The sequence below is a fragment of the Sylvia atricapilla genome, chromosome 6 (assembly GCF_009819655.1).
Source record: "Sylvia atricapilla isolate bSylAtr1 chromosome 6, bSylAtr1.pri, whole genome shotgun sequence".
NCBI lineage: Eukaryota > Metazoa > Chordata > Aves > Passeriformes > Sylviidae > Sylvia > Sylvia atricapilla.
The window spans coordinates 49,514,517-49,521,087 of NC_089145.1; positions in this window are offsets into that span (position 1 = coordinate 49,514,517).

Sequence of the window (6,571 nt, forward strand, 5' to 3'; positions counted from 1 at the left end):
GTAGAACTGACTACACTTCTCTGTTTCTATTTATGGTCTGTCAGTAAATGCATAACAAACTAAACTACTAATTACTTGTGGAGAGTGTTTCTTGAAAAGGTTGTAGGAGGATTGCAGGTTGAGATTTGAAATGCTAAGAGAATAAGTCCTTAGTGAAACAGAATGCCAGGGCCTCAGGTGAACCTGCACTGAATTTTAGTTATCTTCTCCTTGAAGAGGCTCACTGTGGAACTGAGGCAGTGCATTTTGACTTTTCCCTGTAATGGCTGCAAGTTGTCAATCAACAAAGCCAAATACTAAACACATCCTAACAGCTTGTCAACAATAATGTAGTTATTGTAGTGTAATTGTAGTAGGGCAGGTGGAGATTCTTTCTCTCTGCTAATTCCACAGTAGGTAAAAAGCAAAAAATGCAATAGTTACCTGAAATGGCAAAAGTATTGAGGCTTTAAAATGTTTTAAGAAAGTGGATCCTTTCAAAGTGCTAGATAAAGAGGCATGGCAGTGGTAATAACAATTGCTTCCACGTGCTTATCCCGTAGCTCACAGGATATTTTGTAAGTATGCCTTGGAAAAACGGCCTGGTTGGTTTTTCTGTTCAATTAAGATGCATAAACTCCAGGACAATATGTGCTGAATATCATTCTTCCAAGTGTTGCCTTAATGCCTTGAAGAAATCGAGAAAATCTGGAATTTTTGTCAGGGCTGACAGACAAATCTGTCTGGGAAGTCTTAATCAATCAAGTGGCAGCTGCTACTGGCATTGATTAGTCTATAATGTATATCTATAATGATGGCACTTCAGAATAAGTTTAAGAAGTCTTTCATCTGTACAGCACCTTCTAAAATCTGCTGTGTAATGGTGCCGTGAGGAGAGGAGTAAAGCGTGTTTGTGTCAGCATTGAGCTTTACTGCACCAATGTTCCACTTAAAGCTACTGAGGGGAACCTGGGGTGGATTTCAAAACTGAATATTTGGTGTGAATTTTGAAGGCAGGAATACAAATAAGAACTGGACTTCAGTGGTTTTGTTCCTGGCTGTTTAAATGGAATACTTTAAAAAGTAGCACTTTCCTTGGGAAGCGTCCCAGGGCAGAAGAATGGGAGAGTGAAGTAGAGCAGAGGGAGTGCAGCCCTGCTGCTGAACACAAGGAGCAGAAACATCTGCACCAGTGATCTGTAAAGGTAGGCGTGAACCAGAGCAGCACTGTATGTGCTTGTATTACAATATTCAATTTGATAATATGAGTTGGTCTAGTGTCAAGTTGCAAGAGTGTGATGATGGTTTTACAGCAATGCTTAAATGCCACCTGAATGGCTGGCTACCAGTGTAATTTTGTAACGTAATTGAATCAGTGGTCATTTTCTCGACTTCATTCTTTTTGCCTAAAGCAAACCAGCTTTTATGTGTACTCTCAATGATATTATTAAGGCAGTTTAACTTAACTTTGAGTCCTTTTCTCTGGAAATTGGAAGGTATTGAATTTCCTTTGGGGAAAGAACATCAAATTTTTTAGAAGAATTAATGTGATTTTTTCAGAAAATTCCCGAAAGTAGTAGGGAAACACTGTTTTGCTGTAGGTAAATGAATAAGATTCCTTATGGCAACTGGGTTTCAGACAACTCCCATTTTAGGGTTTTCCAGGTCTTCTGTTACTTTTTCTAAGAGAAAAGCTCTAAGCCTGGGTGCTGGTTGGATACCACAGCTTCTCTTGTGTTTTGTGGTGTGGACATGATACTCTCTTGTGAGCTGCTGTTCTCACCAAGTTCCCGTGCCTGCTGGGAGCTCTACTCAGGAGCAAGCCTGAAGTTCTGTCCAAATGTTGGTGAATTTTGGGAGGAGGGGAAAGGCATGGAGAGTCCGTGGCATCCTTGCAGGACTTAGAGGTGCTCCTTTTGCCACTACATTTTAAGTGATGCTGTAGGTTAAGTGTGATTCCTCTCTGGACGGTCTGGTATCAGGTGGCATCTACGTCAGTGCTTTGTTTCAGTCAGTCAGAAACTCCCGGCTCGCAGTTTGCCAGGAGATGGCAGTGAATGACCTGTTTGCACAGCGTGGCCAGCAGACAGAATGGCAGTGTCAGGGTGCCCTGCAAGGTCAAGTGTCTGCAGGGTGTCCTGTGGCATTCAGTGGACCTTGACAGACTTGGAGTGTGCCAGTGTCAAAGAGCAAATTGCCCACACACCGCTCAGAAGAATCAGAAGTACAATTGTGTGCTGATTTCTGAGAGTCCTGCATGTACCTGTGTGTTCACTAAAAGCACCAGCCAGGCAATGAAAATAAAAGAATGTTAATAAAAACTGTTGAGTGTGACATGGGTCATATATACATACAGCCATCAAATACTAATTTTAAATAGAGTGTAATAAGGAAATCCAGTGATCAGTGGTGTTAATGGATGTGATTTCAGCGGTGAGTGGCTGTTTTGGTTAACTGCTGGACCTGTAAAACACCACTGCTTCTCTCCAGCAGTGATGTCCTAGGAAGTCCAAGCTCTTCTGAGAAAATTAGGGTCTTTGCTTCAGTCTGTTGCTGCTCATAATGTGTGCAAGGCTGTTGCAGATCCTGCAGAACAGAACCAATGTTGCATTGGAATCCTGCATTGCTGCTCTTTAGAGGATCAGAGATCTCAAACAACCTGATTTCCTCCCTGGAGCAGGGCCACAGAAAAGGTGTATTTCAGAAGGATTGAGATAAATGATAGAGCCTGTGAAGACTGTGGCATAATATGTACTGCTTGTTAAATAGTGGAAAATCCATACACAAAAGATCTTGGTGATCTTAGGTCCTAATGTCCTAAAGTTCATCTCAGGAACTGGTTGCAAGACAAATCTGCAGAAAACGGCCTTGTTGATTAGTGTTTTGATTTAAGGGCTCACAAAGTCAGGTGTCCTTCAGAGCTCCAAAGTGGGCCTGCCAAGGACCTCACTGACCTTGTCAGCGCCAGTTTTGGCTTACAAAGGTTTTTGACTGCCTCACACATGGGGCATCGTGCAGCTTATGCTTTGACTTAATTTTCAGCACATTTTTTCTCAGCAAAACAGAAAATTTGATATAGAACCCTGCACTTTTCAGTCATAACTGATGCTTTGACTGAACCGTCCAATGGATTTATATGAATCCAGTGACTTCCATAGCTTCAAAGGGGCATAAAATGTTTATGCTTTGAAAATGAATTGTAAAGAATAATATTTATGGGAGGTCTTTAGGTTTTCCTCTTGTATGGTTGGTTGGTTTGCTTGTTTTTATTTTTATCTCCTGCACAGGTTAGGGACAGGGGATTTCACCTCAAATTTTTCCAGAGTGTGAAATGAAAATGTCTCCGGTTTCTCAGTTATGAACTGGCAGGGAAGCAGGTAACTGCCGGGATTAATTTAAGGGTAGAAGTAATTTTTACATTTACCTCCTTTAACTGCAGTTAAAAAGTTTGAACTTTATTACAGATTCTTCCTAAGTGAAAACACCTCAGTGCACAAGGAAGAAGGTGTATGGCCTGGTTGATTGCATTCCTGAAGTATTTCTGATCTACAATAAATCTCTGCTTAAGAGAATAGATCAGATGCTAGAAAAAGAATATTCATTTTACTTCATACCAACTTTAATCTGGCCAAATCAAATGACTTAAGCAACACTTCTTTCTCCTCTGATTTATACAGGAAACAGTGCAGACCATTGAGGTTGGGCTTCAGTATAATTTTTGTATTTTATTGATTGACACATGAATGTAGCTAAAATGGTACAGGTCTATTTTACTGTCAATAAAAAATGCAGTGTACTTCTTTCAGTAAGAATAAGTAATAATAAATTATAATAGTGAAAGATAGCTAAGCAATTTGACTGTGTTGTTACATTTTAGAGACCCTAAGAATATTTTGTGAACATGAGAACTTAACATTCTTCCATTTATATCAATCTATAGAGCATTAGTGTTCACTGCAGACCTTGCCTTGATTTCAGTTTATTTATTGATGAACCTGTATAGCTCAAAGTCACTTTCTAGGTCAACTCAGTTAAAAATAACAATAAACTATAAGTAGAAAAGCTTTTACTGTATATCTTAAGTATTATTGTGCATATTATGTCACTTTGTTGGTGATAATGACTTTTGCAATTAGTGAGGACAACACTAATACAAAAATTGCAAAACAGTTGCACTGGGTAGATGGAAATTGCTTATTTTCCTCTGCTTGTCTCCTCTACTGCCCATGGACACGCATAAATTCCTGAACACGGAAAGCAACAGTTTGCTTCCTCTTCATATCAAAGGCTGTCTCCCTTAGGTTTGGCCCAGCAAATCCTCTGCTTCACTGATCTCTTCTCTGCCTCCCAGAGTCACAGAGTCCTTCAGATGCTTCATCTGTCTCCATGGCTGTGGTGTTTGATAGGGCATGTTGGCTTGGGTAAGCTTCTCTTTTCTCTGCCTGTTTTTCTGGCAGAAGAGGGGTTTAACTGCACATTCTGCTAATCTAATGCTGTATGGCACTCTTCTTTTATCCACGGATTAAAATTTGGGCTAACAGCAGCTAACATGAAACTGTCAATACTTGTTTTCCAGCATAATAATAAACATATTTAATTTCAAAGAACAAACACCTCTTTTCTTTTCAAGGTCAACATTTACATTTTGTATCTTTTTCCCAGTATGCTGCCAGTGCTTCACCTGCAATGGACAGGTTTTCATCCCTTGAATGTCCTACCCTTTTACCTGAACCATATAAAAAGCTTTATCATAGAATTCTAGATTGGGTTGGAAGGAACTTTAAAGATCAATTAATTCCAACAGCCCCTGTCACGGTCAGGGCCACTTTTCTCTAGACCAGGATGTTCAGACCCCTGTCCAGCCTGGCCTTGGACACTCCCAGAGGTGGGGCACCCACAGCTTCTCTGGGGAACCTGTGCCAGTGCCTCAGCACTCTCACAGTGAAGAATTTCTTCCTAATATTCAATCTCAACCTGCCCTCTTTCAGCTAATGGCCATTACTCTTTGTCCTATCACTGCAGATCAAGACAGGCAGAGAGGACAAAAAATTTGTCATGTTACAGACCTGATAAATAAATTTCACAGTAGTTGTTCTACTATAGTAGCTTAGTTAAGAAATAGTATACACAGGTACTTTTTCCCCCTCTTGTCTTAATTGGACATGTTTGTGGCTGTAACTTTTAAAACAGGCATGACTCCTCTAGTTTAACAAAGAACAGGGCAGAGGGCCTTGATAGTTTCATTTTCAGTGATTTTTTACCTTCTTAATCCCTTGTTATTTGGGAATTTCTTGCCAATGGTGTGGAAATGAGGATCTGGAAAGGCAGGATGTAGTTCTGTAAGAATTGGCTCACATCTCTATCTATCAGGAAAGAGCTGTATCATGATTTAACAGGCTAAGGCTATTGTCTAGCTTGATTTATTAGTTAGAAGTCACAAGGATTTTAAGCAAATGACATCAGACTAGGCTGAAAGCTGGCTTTAGCCTCTTCGCAGGCTTGTTGAGTAACATCCAGTGTCTGCTACTGATTATTTAAGTTCCAGATGGATGAATTTCTGGACAGAATGCTTCAGTAAGCACTGCAAGTAAAACATTGTATAGCCCTTTTCTGTTTTAATGATATTAGTCTTCTAAGGAGACAGTATTTGCTTATTCCAGTTATTTGTTTCCGTTCCATAGTTCAGTGTTGAACATAGGTGCTGTGTTGTTCCTGCTGAGAGCACAAAAGGTACTTGACTGGAACTGCCCCTGGTCATGTGGAGAGGTGGTGGCCCTGCTGTTTTCTGATCCAGGAAAAACTGATGCTTGACAGGGTTTGTGTCAGCCATGTGTACCTACCCTTTAAGAAGATGAATTAGTACCTGAAATAACCTCTGAAGAGGAGGACATGGACCTGCTGAAGTGAGTCCAGAGGAGGGACACAAAGATGATCAGAGGGTTGGACCTCCTCTCCTTTGAAGACAGGCTGGAAGAATTGAGGCTGTTCATCTGGAGAGGAGAAGGCTCTGGGGTTACCTTCCAGTACCTAAAGGGGATTTACTGGGAATAGGGAAAAGGACTTTCTACAAGGGCATGGAGTTGTAAGGGGGAAGAGTTTTAAAAAAGAGAGTAGGCCAAGATTAGAGATTGAGGAGAAATTCTCACACTGTGAGAGTGGTGAGGTGCTGGAACATGTTGCCCAGAGAGGTTATGGATGCCTGGTACTTGATTCTGATGTGACCTTGTAGGGACCCAGGAGTTGTTTTGCACAGTCGTGCAGCCTTGGTGCTGATAGCACAGTATAAACCAAATAAATGCAGAATAGGAAGCATCTAAGCACAAGGGCAGCTCTTTGGCTTTAGAAGCAGGATTTTTCTTTCAGTGGAGGAAAGGTCAGTTTGAAGAAGTGAGGTCAGGCAACTTCCTTTCTTTGCTTCAGTGATGGGACCTAAGCCAGAGGAAGACCCTGCCCTTCTCACTGGTGCAGAGGGCAGACACGGAGCAAGTTTCCCCTGGCAAAAACCAGAAACCCCATCATCATGCAAGCTCAATTTAACACAAAGATGCATCCGAGTAAAACATAAAAAAAAAACTTCAAAGAACCAAAGGCA